This window comes from Haliotis rufescens, unplaced genomic scaffold (genome assembly GCF_023055435.1).
Source record: "Haliotis rufescens isolate VD_foot unplaced genomic scaffold, xgHalRufe1.0.p SCAF_51, whole genome shotgun sequence".
Taxonomy (NCBI): Eukaryota; Metazoa; Mollusca; class Gastropoda; order Lepetellida; family Haliotidae; genus Haliotis; species Haliotis rufescens.
In genome coordinates, this window is record NW_025964235.1 from 687,926 (window position 1) to 703,091 (window position 15,166).

Consider the following 15,166-nt stretch of genomic DNA (forward strand, 5'->3'; position numbering starts at 1 on the left):
GAGAAATACTGTGTATGATGACAAACGTACAAAACGCTTAAGTTAGGGATGGTTGGTATAGGCTTTATCGTACAATCGTCATTAAAGGGTAGTGTCAACATCGATAAATTCAAAGATCCATCCTCGGGTTCAAAATGATGGGTTACACAACCGTATATTCGACAAATAACTTAATTGTGACATATTGTTCAATACTCTTATAAGGTTATTCAAGATGATTTTTGCATGACTTGCTTCAACAGTACGTTGACCAGTTCGACAAGCCTGAACGAGTGATGACGAAGGGTACAAACACAGGCTGGTCAACCAGTGTGTCGATTTGCAGTGGAAACGCTGTACGAGTTGATAAGGGGTACATGATCCTTTTCTTGAAACAAACGAGGGAATTTAATCACATTTATACAATTCATTTTATTTTGACGAAGAATTCAAATAAACTGACGTCCAAAAGAAACTTTACCAGAGTTTGAAATCACTCTTGCTCAAAAACAACAAAACATACATGCATGAAGTAAAGTGTATTGAGAAGATCAATATATCAACATAATCAACACTGAAAATGACAATCATACCGCGACCGAGAATGACGTCAGAGCCCCCCAAAGTTGGGTGTGGTACAAAACTCGAGCTTTCAGAATCATGGACAATAGGCAGAGTACATAAACAATCGCTCACGTTCAATAACAAGTCATTAGTAGCGTGTGTGACCACCAAATGCCTCAATACACGCAAAAAACTCTTCGACGCACAGAAAAAGTCAGTCGTCTGATGAGGTCACGTGGGATTTGACGCCATTCTTCTTGGAGGGCCAAGATCAGTTCTTGCCGGTTGGATGGAGAGTGTGGTCGTTGTCGAACACGACGATCCATCAAGTCCCAGAGGTGTTCTATGGGGGACATGTCGGGTGAGCGTGCAGGCCACGGCAGGACGTTGACGTTGTTGGCTGCGAGGAAGTTAGTGACAATTCTGGCTGTATGGGCTCTAGCGTTGTCATGCTGATAAATGACACCACGTGGCTGCTGTTTGAGAAATGGTAGGACAACTGGACGAAGAATGTTATCCATGTAACGCTGAGCAGTCAAGTTTCCGTCAACGATGACCTGCGGTGTCCTCTCCTGCCCACAGATCCCTCCCCACACCATGACACTCCCTCCACCATATGGTACGACCTCCTGCACTGCACGCCGCCGCTCATTCACCCCTTCGGCGGTAAACACGTTGTCTTCCATCAGCCCTAAACATACAGAATCGACTTTCGTCAGTGAAGACAACCCTCTGCCAGTCACGTCGTTGCCAACGTCGTACAGTCCGGGCCCATCTCAATCGCAGACGACGATTTTGCGCTGTCAATAGCTGTCCTCTGTGTGGTCTAAAAGCCCTGATTCCATGAGCCCTGAGTCTCCTGGCCACTGTCTGTCGACTAATCCTGTGACCTAACCCTTTGTCGCCGATGACGTCACTGTCAGGAAGCGATTTCGGAGGTGCAAGGTACGCAAGTACCGGTCATCATGGGGCGTGGTCACCCTGGGTCTGCCTGTTCTTGGCCTGTCAGCGCCCTGCCCTGTCTGTCTGTAACGTTGCATCAAGTTGGTAACGGCAACACGGGAGCAACCGAAGGTTCGTGCAATATGGGCGTGGGTGGCTCCCATCTGTACCATACCCAAGGCTCGTTCACGTTGTTCGACTGTGAGTCGTGGCATTTCTTTTGCGTTTTTTTTATCACTGTGGATGTCTGACTTGCCGTTGCAATCGTTTTATACCCTTACCGACACGTGCATTTGAAGTTGTCCGTGGTGCACGTGTTTTTCACTTTTTCGCGTGTTATCTCGCAGACATGTAAAAGATGATTAACATTTTCTGCATACACTATTGTTGTATTTAGGTTATGTGTTTTAGATAGACTTCATCGAAAAAAAAAGTATACTTTGTCTGAAATTTATATTTTCAGTTGGTAAAGTTTCTTTTGGACGTCAGTTTACAACAAATGAGTTGACAGATCCCGTGCATACACAAATAACATCCGGTATCTTCGGATAACTCTTGTACAGTTTCAAAGAGTATACGAATTATCATAAATTTCTTGCAATCAATTGCTGAAATATATCTGCTTGTATCCAAATAGAAAGGAATTGAAAAATTATAACGAAAATGTGTTTGTCACTAAAGTAATTTTTCGCTTTAAACTTGAAACGTACTTGAAGATCATTAAACTCGACAATCGTTGGTGGATTGCGCCAAGAAACCTTGATACGAAATATATACGTACAATAATCCCCTGAAAACATAACCTCCTCTGAAAGATTAAGAGGATTAAAGTAATTTGGGCTAACATCAAGCACTGTAATAACATACTCTCTTAAAATTCCAATGAAATGACTGGTGACTTACCAAAAAGTCAAATTATATTTTGCTCCTTTTTTTTTTTTACCTAGTTCTAATTGCCTACCCTTATCACTTTTTTTTCTGAAATTGAGTTAAAACTTCTAAATTTGAGACTGCAATATATGTCTTCAGAGGGTATTTCATACACTATGTAACAACTGTTTTACCCCATTTCAAATTTGGTTTCATGCTGAATCGCTCTTTTCAACTACTGCCAACACACTTTAAATGCAAGGAAACCATCCCAAACATATATTTTTATATATAAATACATTGTGTTGATAACCACGCACTTAACCTACAGAAATAACACTCCAATTAGTTTATATATATACAACAATATTCGATATAGCAAGTTTCAAAAAGTTCTCACACCCCACACTAAGTCATATTTAATGACCCTTGTACGATAAACCCTGTACCAACCCTGACAAGGGACAAGGATAGGTTCTAGTCATTTAACGCCTTTGACACTAAACTTATAAGGTTATTACAATTTACGTAAAAAGTTATTACATTTTACCGCAAGTTGAGATTATTACAATTTACGTCAATTTTTATTACAATTTGCGTATTACAATTTACGTCCAATTTTATTACAATTTACGTTGTTATTACAATTTACGTCAAAAATATTACAATTTGCTGCAAGTATTACAATTTACCTTTTTATTACAATTTACGTCGTAACAAGACCTACATATATGTATGTTGTATAATAAATGACCTCAAAGGAGCACCCGATAATACGTTCATTGATTGATTCTTGTTATCTACTCTATATATGGGTTTGCTGATCAAACGTGGGCGTCATGAAAATTGTTGTCACGAGATCCATTTTCAGTTGTCCAATCAGACTTCTCTGAAACACCCAAAACACAACGAGCAACTTATCAATGTGATAAATTGAGAAACGAACACCTGTCATAATATCCCGAATTTAACGCCTGTTATATATTTTTATATATAATGTTACGCAGACACGTGCCTTGGAACACGTTTCTTTGTATAGCGGCAGATTTAAGGGATATTGTTACTTTATGTCGATATAAAAGAGTAGCTTGAAAACATTCAACAGTTTCAGAATCCCATTAAATTTCAATACAAGTTGGCAGTAGGGACAGCACATGTGTGATATCTGCGTTAGGTGAGACTTGTAATTACTGCCACGAGGAAAGCTGCGAAGGTTTCTTAGCGTGCCACCTTGCGATAAGATTAACTCTGTCACCAACAATATGTACATGTGCGCTCTCATGGCCCACTGACCGACCGACATGCGCAGACACGATATTACAGGAAGTGTACTTACCCAACACGACCAAGGCGAAGGTCGTTTGATATGCTGGAATCAGCTCTGTCAGGTAGGGAGATAGGGACATTTCTTTCTTTTTCGTGTCGTTTTGTCATGATGTCATTGTTGAAGATATTGTAACGATGAGTGAGTATGGTTGTAGGGTCACAATGTCTACAGCTAGAAAGTGTCAGGTGTATATATCTCTGCTCCACGTTGCGTGGGGTGGTGGTGGTAGTGACAATTGAGCGTTCGTGGTCGCAGTTGTTGATTGATGTCAATTTCAATTAGGAATAATCCGAATTACAATGACAGCAGAAGAAAACTGACCATTTGGGTGAAATTCCCGTTTTTCCTCTTACGTGCTTTCAGATGAATATTTCTGTTTGTACACCTGTATGGAATTGTCTATTTCAAGTTTGTTGACTGGTTCAGAATACAGGCCAAGTGATGGACTTAATGCATATTATCTTTGTATGTTCTGTCAGGTTTTGTCATATAACATAAAATCATCTCCCTCAGTGCTCATATAATTCTTTCTCAGTTTCTCAGTTAATATTGGTATTTATTTGAAACATTGTGTGTTATTATAGTAGATCTCTTAACAATGTTACAAGTGGTTCAACTTAGCCACTTAAAATAAATAATTGACATGTCTAGATAGAGAATATTATACAAGTATTTGTGTCATACAGGTTAAATGAAATGAGTGTCATAATTCTTGTATTTTCCGAGCTAGGTTGAGGGTAATACATGAATACTTACACAAGTTTCATAAGATCAGTATGACACCTATAAGTGTAATAATTTCTTTATTACCCATTATTTCTTTATCCTTTATTCTTGAGCTCCCCTTTACAAAAAAATGCACTATCACCACCTTTGTCCTAGAAAACCACAATTTGACGAATGATGTCCACAATCTTTCTAGCGTGACTTATTTCGTGTTTAAGAATGATGTCAACATTAACGTCCGGATGACGGACACAGTGAACTGGTGCGCAAGAAGTGATATTTGGGCTAGTGCTCATACAATGTTTATTAACTCAGTTATTTCTAACCCCGTGGGTAAAAAATAGTACTATTGGATAGCTACCAGTTATCGCCAAGCACCAATTATCGCCAACCCCGTTATGGCGCACACATGATCGCATGTCATTTTACTTTTGCTCATTTTTAATAGAAGAGAGAAATATCTATCTGAAAATGATAAATTAAACTGACTCTTGTTAGGAAATATTATGAAACACACTACACACCTTGCTCGAATATAACTTTAGAAAAGACATGCTAGAGGTACATAAATCTAACAACACCATGATGCCCATATAGTTCTGTCATTGCATACCATCTGTCTGTCATTGCATACCATCTGTCTGTCATTTCTTCCCAAAATACAATTTGAAAAAAGTTAGCTATTTATAAAAAAAATGCAACTGTATATATCAAGAAATCCATAGTAGATAGTATTATGGATAAGCATGTGTAGATTGAATGGTGGGGGTATTGGTTTACGTCAGCTGGCAGACGACAAATTTATGAACAGATTTCTTGTTGGTTTTAAAGAATAAAATATTTGAGTGTGATACCAGAGATAATAGAAAATATAATTTGTATAACTGAAGTGGTCATGTGATCACATTGCACATGCTGTTTGAACCAAGGCAATAGCTGTTTCAGCTAGTCAACAGGAAAGTTTTCACTGTATTGGTTCCCTCTCGCCGCATTATAACTGAAATCTACTCAAATCTTTCAATGGACAGTTTTACAAAAATCAAAGTTTTAAGGACAGTCAATTTTATACACAATATTTCAGAAAAATGGCGATAACTTGTGGCTAGCCAGGACAGGATAGAATTATATGACCCTATGTTGTTTATCAGACATCCTTATTGTAAAAGATTCCTTCTTATATTGCGGAGCATGAGTAGCCACATCGTGTAATGCACCACAACTAGCCATGCAGAGTCGTGTCCCTTAGCAAATAGCATGCCAGGATCCTATTATTGTGAATCCCAGTTTCACCCTAATTGTGTCAATTTGTCATCATTAGTTCGTCAGCACTACTCTCGGGGTCTTTGGTTTTGCGAAAGAGGTATACAGTTTTCTAAATTAACGGAGGCAGTTGTTGTGGTTTGCTTTTATAGTTTATCGAACTGTCTCAGGACAACCATTGTCCAAATGGACATTTAATTCCAAGCTAATTACCATGGAGCCATGACATGTATCAGAACAAGAATCACTTAATTACAATGTTTCAAGACGCTAATACCATCGTTAGTCCTGATCACCATAGTGTTGTACATCTACTGTCTGCCAGCCTGAACAAGGTTTACAACTGTGTGACTTCTCGTTAATTACTGTTGTTCATATTTATGAACATATCCATGTCATGTGATCATGGCTACAAAAGCCTTAGTCCAGAGTCGTAGATGGAAGTCCTCGTGCGGCTTTCTTGGATTGTTAGGCTAGATACTCAGGGGCACCACCACCACTACTACCGCAAAGTGCCATCTTCCCGAGGCAAGAGAGTTAACTGACTTTAAAAGTCCAGTTTCCACCGTTGCCGAACTAGGCTGGAATTCCTGGGCACGATCGTAGCGCCACCAGTGCCTATTACGAGTACCGTATTCGACGTAATAAGCGCCTCGCTCTAATAAGCGCCCACGGCGATATTTGCAAATATTTTGGCTTGTGAACGATCCCAACTAGCACCCCTTCCGATTGATCAATGTACACAAGACTTATTCATTCGTGTATAATCCGTGTGTCATATGCATCCTTAGTTATGGGAAATTAAATTCTGGAAAAATATATCCGTCGTATATAAACATTTCAGGCTGTCAGCATAAACCACGAAATTTATGATCTTTCAACTCTGATGTTTTTCACCAAAATAATATTCTAATAAGAGCCCCCTATTTTGTAATTTAGAGAGCGCCCTGGGCGCTTATTATGTCGATTACGGTAATGTCCTTTCTGCGGCTTTCTTGGATTGTTAGGCTAGATGCTCAGGGGCACCACCACCTGCCACAATGTGCCGCTTGTATATATGTACCTGTATGAAGCAAACTTGTATATACTGCAAGCCATCGATTCAATGTTGTCACTCCTTCCAAGAACCTTACCCCGTGTCCTTGCATTTAGGAATAGGCACATAATCAATATCAATGTTGCATTGTTAAGAAAGAGACCAAGGATTGAGTGTAGTTGATGTGGCAAACTGCTAATAATGTAAATTATCATAGATTGAAATATATTGATGTATATATGGAATATGTCATGTATATCGCCAGTATGTATGAAATGTTGTCAACCAAACACATCCAGTTTGTTAAAATATGTAGACCAAATATGATGGATGGTCATGTTGAAAGTTGTAGGTACGTCCCTTGGGCACGCAAGAAACCATGATTGTGGGTTGCAATGCCGGGTCGCCCCGATTATGTGTCTAGGTTTGTCAGGGCCATACCTGTACTTGTGGGTTCCACCGAAGTGTTAAACGTCTGAGATCTACATCTCTTCTACACAAAGAGTTTTAACTATTAATGGGACAATTGTCACCATTAGATTTTGTTTGATACATCCATAGCTGTTTTTCCTTCTGAAGATTGTCAATGCCATGACATGTTTTATCAGATTCACTGAATCTACTTCATGGATCGATAATTGATGTGGATGCGCCACCTTGATTGACAGAAAGACAGAACCATGTTACAAGGATACGCTAGCCCACGGGGGAGGTAACTTGAACAGCTGCAAGAAGTCCACCCATTATGATGTAACTGAAAAAGTGTGCTCCATCACAGGAAAATACTTTTAGCGCCTTTCACCTTTTAGCGAAGCATTTTGGAATGTAAGCATATCTTAGAATGTAAGTGCATAACGAAACGTCACCTTTACAGTAAATAAAGAAGTTGCTATGCATAAATCATGTCTACTTTGTTAGCTTAGCAGGAAAGCCTCTTCCCCTATACCTGCCCTGTCATCAGTGAGATACGAGTCACTTCTACAAAACCGTAATGGTAGTTACAAATTATAACAGGCTAATGGGGAAATGTTCAATTTCAATTTGGGAAGTTTGAGGACATTTTCTTGAGACCTGAGGCCGAATATCCACATCAGAGCAGGTGAAGAATTATCCCTTATATTGTATCATTTCTCTCCTTTGTTGCTTGGCAACCAATTATCGGCTCTCTCATGTGGAGGTACACCAGCTTTCTGTCATTGTAAAGAGAAATTATTAAGAATGGTTTGCATGTGTTTTCGAATCAGGCTACTATTTCTTATTTTTGTTTATTTTGTGCATTTCTGCCATCATGTATATTTGATTAAATTTGATTACATGTCTGTCATCTTAAATAATGAATAATTTTCCACAACATTACTGTAATTACACAATAAGACAATGAGAGAGAGAGGGGGTGGGGCAGGGGGGTTTATAACTGAAATTTTAAGTGATTATTGTTGTGCACTCTTCTCAGTTGAATCAAAATATAAAAGTTCTGTTTCTGTAGATCGATACAAAAATCAAAAATCAAATTAGTATCTGTGATGAAATGAGACTGCCAGATCAAAGTTACTACGTTCATCTTGTTTGAGCGACTGTAACACGAATATAACCAACATGTTTTGATTGTTTTTTTTCATAGTTTAACCAATCACAAGGTGTGTTACTTAACATGTTTTTACTACACGTGTCAAATATTGTGGGACGATGAATGTTTTGCTTCCGTTTTGACAATTTGACTCTTTAATTCTGTCTGTGAGTCAGTGACAGTACTGACACACACAAAATGTCTCAGCAGCGCAACTTGCATTCCTATTCCTAGGGGGGGGGGGGGGGGGGGGGGCACATCTTAAGTGAACAATGCAGCAGTATCACCATTACCTATACGGAAGCAAATAAGTGAGTATGCAAAAACAGGTTGGGGATTTCTTCCAAAATGGTCAGTTTCCATGGCTCATGAAATTTGAGACTGGATTGTAACTATCCTAGCCCACCTGACGAGCAATATGACTTCATACACCACACATAAAAGACCAGCACAAGTGCCCGCATACATGACCAGCACACACAGACACACACATGCTGGTACATATTCACGCACACACACTCACTCACACACACACATCACGTGTAATCATATACACACTATGCCATACCCATACTATCAGATCCTACAAATACTACACATATATTCTGACAAGAGCAATAACATGGTACATTTAGAATAGTCAAGAAAACAGTTGATGTTGTTCATACACGGTTGAACAGGGATTGCAGAGATTATGTATAATTAGGGCTGGCTAAAAGGGTAGATTATCAGAATTATTGTCGATGGGAAGAAATGTAACCATTATCGGTATGTAAATTGTGTCATCGATAATGTCTTACACAAACTATTGTGATGAAATAAAAGTTTGATTTACCTGATGAAGGAGTAAGCATATACTCCTCATAATAAAGAAGTTGACATTGATAAATTCTCTTCCTTATGTGTATCGCTTCTAAATGCCTTTCAAAGACTTTAAGACTTGTTTTTGACTATTACAGAATACAGAAAGCAACTGATTTTGTTACACCATAAATGTCCACAAAGTAAGTCATTCATAAATAATTAAATTGTCGTTGTGTTCATTGAAATTTCTGAATTCTGATTAGCTGAATAGGTCATGTGTTATTGCATTCATTTCCCAATGAATTAAGCCACACCCACCGAGGCGGACTACTTTTATAACTACTGAATGTCGGGGAATCCCACTATTACAGTCGGGGGAATACCCTTTCTGCTCACGTGTATTGTCATGCACAGGCCGTTAAGCGAAATTCATGCATATTCATTTTCCAAACAGCTCTTCGAGACCGAAGGCCAAGAAGGAATGAAACAACAAACGTGCAGGCTCGCTCGCCTGTTTTTTCCCGCTCGCCTTGGTTCCACAACTTCAAGTGCATGTATTCGGGTTTCATTTCTAACTAGCATTTTTCCAACTGTGTCTTCCCGTTCTCAGGGAACTAATGTTTGAATCTGGTGGTAACTGACCATGTCATTTGAAACAGCATCCATCATGTCCATCTCCCGGACATATTTGTTCGGGTTCGTTACAGTCTGACTGTTGCAGTTCTTCTCGCCTCTTGCCTTGATTGACAGGTCCTATGAACTTTGTTTTTATCATACTGACTGTTGATTGGCTACTGACTTTGTAGGCGTGTCAAGTTCTGTGCATAAACTTAACAGTCATCTGATTCATGTCACACTACAGTAGGTACTGCTACACCCGGAATGTTTATCAATCTCGTCATTTTTGTCTGCTTTGAAATATACGACTGTTTTTGGTTAAACTATTGTAGATTAAACATGATTTCATTGTCGAATTAAATTATAAGCCCTATATATAATATCTGGTGTGTTTTAGAGGCAGGTGTGCATGAACGTTTTCACTGATGGAAGAGTTGTTAAAAGATAAGATCATGTCACTCGACATCATTTCTGTAAACATGTCATATTATTAGTCTGTACACATATCACAACCTGATTAAGGGGCGGTCGGGTAGCCTAGTGGTTAAAGCGTTCGCTCGTCACGCCGAAGACCCGGGTTTGATTCTGACATGGGTACCATGTGTGAAGCCCATTTCTGGTGTCCCCCGCCGTGATATTGCTGGAATATTGCTAAAAGCGGCGTAAAAACCATACTCACTCACTCACAACCTGATTAGGGGGTGGTCGGGGTAGCCGAGTGGTTAAAGCGTTCGCTCATCACGCCAAGACCTGGGTTCTATTCCCCACATGGGTACAATGTGTAAAGCCCATTTCTGGTGTAGCGTAAAACCATACCCACTCACTCATTCACTCACTCATGTCGTTTAGGGGTACAGATATGAGAGGTGCAATGGATGATTAGTTGCAGTCCAATAATAAATAATACTTCTTTTGAGTAGGATCATGGGTTATAACATGATTAGTAGTTCAGCTTTAAACACCAAACGAGTTTTAGGGGGCACGGGTGGCCCAGTCGTCTAAGGCGCCCCGATTCGCTTTGAAGAGTTGCGTCCCTTGGGCACGCAAGAAACCTATGATCGTGGGTTCGAATCCCGGTTCGCCCCGATTATGTTTCTAGGTTTGTCAGTACCATACCTGTGCTCGTGGGTTTCACCGAAGTGGTAAACATCTGAGACCTGCATCACTTCGGGCTTTCCTCCCACATTAAGCTGACACGCCGTGATATAACTGGAATACTGTTAAAAGTGGCGTTAAACCCAACTCACTCACTCACCCAAACCAGTTTTTACGAGACTTGACGTGGATGAGTTTCTGTTGTGACAGTCTGGGGTTTGTAGTTCAACTTTGTGCATCACGTATGTCATGGACTGTCACATTTGACCACGTGTCTCCTCGTACAGTTCATTGTGTAAAGGGCCAGTGGAATGAACTGATAATGGTTTGATTGTATTATGGCATTCTTGGGGCACTGTTGATTATTTTACCCCCGACTTAAAAGGGCATGTGTATTAGTTATTCCATGGAATTCTGTACTTATAAGGACATTTTGTGTGTACGACCTACAACTTGAAAACTACTAAATAGATTCTTCTCACTCTTGGTGAACACTTTTTGTACCTATAGGAGAGGTGCAGTGCGAAGTTTGATTTCAATATTTGTATTTTCTGAAAAAAATACAACTTTACTTCATTTTTTTTGCTCAGAATCTTTTTACTGAAACATTTGTGTGACCTATAACTAGAAAACTACTTCATGGATTCTTTTCTCAAATTTAGGGAACAGTTTCCATACTAATAGAAGAGGTGCATTGCAAAGTTTGTTTTCTATACTTGGATTTTATGAAAAAAACAGCTATATTTCGTTTTATTACTTAGAATATTTTTACTGAAACATTTGTGCAACCTATAACTACATCAAAGATTCTTTTCCAATTGGGGCTACAGTTTCTATACCAATAGGAGAGGTGCAGTGCAAAGTTTGATGTTGTAAGTGGATTTTTGTAGAAAATATTGCTGTTTTCTTGTTTTGAACTTAGAAATATGTTGGAGTCAAAGTTGGGGGTATTAGTGACCCAAGGTCACTGCTTGTGTTGTTTTCTAATTGGGAATGGAAACTTGAAGCACATTCAGCCACGTGAAACCCAAGTCTCGGTACCTAGTTTTGTCCTATAATTAGCAAGGGATAATATGTCCAAAAACAAATTGTCAGGCTCATTGCCAATTAAGGGATGATGTTGAATCAATAAGCCAACTCGGTTTTCATGCCGAACCGTGATTTGTTTTACATTAACGTTGAATCAAATGTGACTAAATATACTTCTATCACGCTGTAAAATAGATTGCAAATATTGCATTCTGGACTTGTAATGGTCAGACATTGTTTTGTAAATATCATTTATGCAGTTTTGTATAATCCAGTGTATTTGTTGGGGGGTCCTCTTAAAAGCCTACCCAAAATTTCACAAATACTGTATGTAAACCATTATTAATTTTACTTTAACCATTGTCATGGATCTGCCCTGACCTGGGAATCTGAGGTTATAGAGTGTCTCCCCATCAACCTATGCTGGATGTACGAGATGACTAACAGGATCAGGTGCTCAGGCTTGCTGCCTTGGTTGTTTGCATGTCATCGTGACTATGCTTGTCGTAAGAGTCGATTATGCTTGTTGTAAGAGGCCACTATGCTTGTTGTAAGAGGCGATTATGCTTGTTGTAAGAGGCGATTATGCTTGTTGTAAGAGGCGACTATGCTTGTTGTAAGAGTCGATTATGCTTGTTGTAAGAGGCGACTATGCTTGTAAGAGACGACTATGCTTGTTGTAAGAGGCGATTATGCTTGTTGTAAGAGGTGATTATGCTTGTTGTAAGAGGCTACTATGCTTGTTGTAAGAATCGATTATGCTTGTTGTAAGAGGCGACTATGCTTGTTGTAAGAGTCGATTATACTTGTTGTAAAAGACGACTAACAGGATCGGGTGGTCAGACTTGCTGCCTTGGTTGATGCATGTCATTGTATCCCAATTGCATGGATCAAAGCTCATGATGTCAATCACTGGATTGTCTTGTCCAGATTTGATTATTTAGAGACCGCTGTTATGTAGCTGGAATATTGCTGAGCGTGGCTTTTAATTAAAAATACCACACACATATGCACACACTCAAGAATGCACTCACAAAAACAAGAGAATCAGCAGCCAATATGTTGTCATGGTTTTTGGACATATCAGTATTATCATGATTATGTATATAGATACGCATTTGTGCATAGAAATAGGCCAACTGATACTAATTGTGTTGCCATGGTTACCACTTAAGGTTTCATATTTAAATGAAAATGCTGCTGGTCTTGAGAAGATCTATTCCATGTTTTCTTTGGAATGATATAATTCAGACAAATCTGCACTTTGTAGACATGGTACAATTAGCAGAAAATATTTCTTTGTCCAGAAATCTTCAAGAAGCCTTGGGCCCCGTTCCACAAAGTGATCATAGCGCCAAGACGATCGTAACTCCCATACTTTAACATGGACTTTACGTTAGTCTTAGCGCTAAGATGGCCTTGTGGAGCAGGGCCCAGATATCCTGATTTGGTCACCCGCTTGTAGGGTTAGCTATCAATACAGATCATAGAGATCGATAATTGTTAACTAAATATCAATCAATTATCAAAAATTAACTTCAAGCAAAAACAATTCCGAAAGAAATCCACATTTTACACCACTTGTGAGCAGTGACTCATGTATCATGATATAACATTTACACTAAGTTCTCCTATAATAATTAGATCCACAACAAGTGCTTTTATAAGTTACCATGGTGTAACATTTACACTAAGTTCTCCTATAATAATTAGAACCACAACAAGTGCTTTTATAAGTTATCATGGTGTAACATTTACACTAAGTTCTCCTATAATAATAAGATCCACAACAAGTGCTTTTATAAGTTATCATGGTGTAACATTTATACAACATTTCATATAATTATAGTTTAGCAGGTAATACATATCATCAGGTAAAATGCATATACAAAATATGAGTTTCAGTCATAGTTTTTTAGATAGATGCTAGCCTAAGGTAATGAGAACACATCTCCTAGACATACTGTTCAATAAGACAAAGGTTATGTCTACGTAGTTTAATAGATTTAAAGCTTTCAGATAAATACTAGCCTAAGGTATCAAGATCCCATCTCCCAGACATAATATCCAATAAGACATAAGATATGTCTACATAGTCTTATAGATTACCTTGAACTATTTTATTTAAGTAAGTCTGTCATCACCTATATTAGAATAACATTCAGCAATTACTTCAATTTAGACTCATTAAGGATTAGCCCCCATACAAGCTCGTCAACAGTGACACCATAATCTCTTTCTAAGCACCCAGTAAATATGTCAAAAGATTAGTGCCAGTCCAACAAGATTAACAGGATTAAGTATTCACCTCTGTCTAGCCATTCATTAACCATAAGGCACACCCCATCGTGTATCCACCATCCTTTTTTATTGGTCTAAGTTTTGTTAAACACATACAGAATCAAAATGCTTATTGTCGCTCTAACCAAGCAGATCTCTCTCCCACAGCCCAGAGCATGCAGAGGGTTGTTCCGACTCTCTGTGGCACCCTCAGCTATAGTTAAGATACTGTTCATTGTTAATTGTTCTTGTAAATAAAATTGTGATTAGTCTCCAGTGACTCCGGCTCTTTGCTGACTAATTCCCCCAAGGAAACCAGCTGCCATTTGGAAGGTTTTGTTCACCAGAATAGAGCCATAGTACATTTATGGAGGGATTACTTTGTGGACATTTTATATGGAACAAAAACAGTTACTTTCCATCTTCAGCAATTGCCATTATTGACAATAACAAGTCTGTTTTGGTAAATCTAAAATTTATTTTATCACAATAGTTCATATAAGATATTATCGATGACACAATTTTCATATCGATAATCGTTAATATTTCTTCCCATCGACGATAGTTCTGATTAACAATATTTTTGCCAGCCCTACCCGCTTGTGCAAGTAAACACCTCACATGGTCTCCAAGTCACATTGTGTTTCAAGGACTAATCTCTTTGTGTCCAGTCTGCACTGGAAGAAGGCATCAGTCTGGATGTCTGCAGATTGATCCTGTGATGATTACTCGATATAGTCTCATGAGAAGGGTTCTGTTGTTCGTCTCAATATTTCATGGATGGCATCTGGTTATTCATATTAATCATGATAATGAAATGGAAAGATGAATAAAGGTTTTCTCTACCATTAATTGATCATCAGTTGGTTGATTCATTGTGATCTTCGAAGTAAAACGTCTGAGGCGAGAAGACCACACCTCGCCTTTTTCAGTAAAGTTACATCATAAGCAGGGTTAGAAAATAATTTTCTTCTGTAATAACTGTCTGTGAGAGTCTTGCCATCTACATAATGTTTTGTTTGTTTGTTGTTTATCACTGCACTCAGCAATATTCCAGCTATGGCAGTCT

General features: G+C 38.7%; 1 protein-coding gene across 1 annotated transcript in view; it reads left to right on the top strand.

The window, feature by feature from the left end:
• The first annotated feature begins 3,698 nt into the window (after positions 1–3,698).
• Positions 3,699–15,166, top strand: part of LOC124140669 — a 50,411-nt gene continuing 38,943 nt past the window's right edge. The window contains exon 1 of the mRNA XM_046508353.2: positions 3,699–3,743. The gene's annotated coding sequence lies outside the window, so the exon portion shown is untranslated. The remainder of the gene's footprint in view (positions 3,744–15,166) is intronic.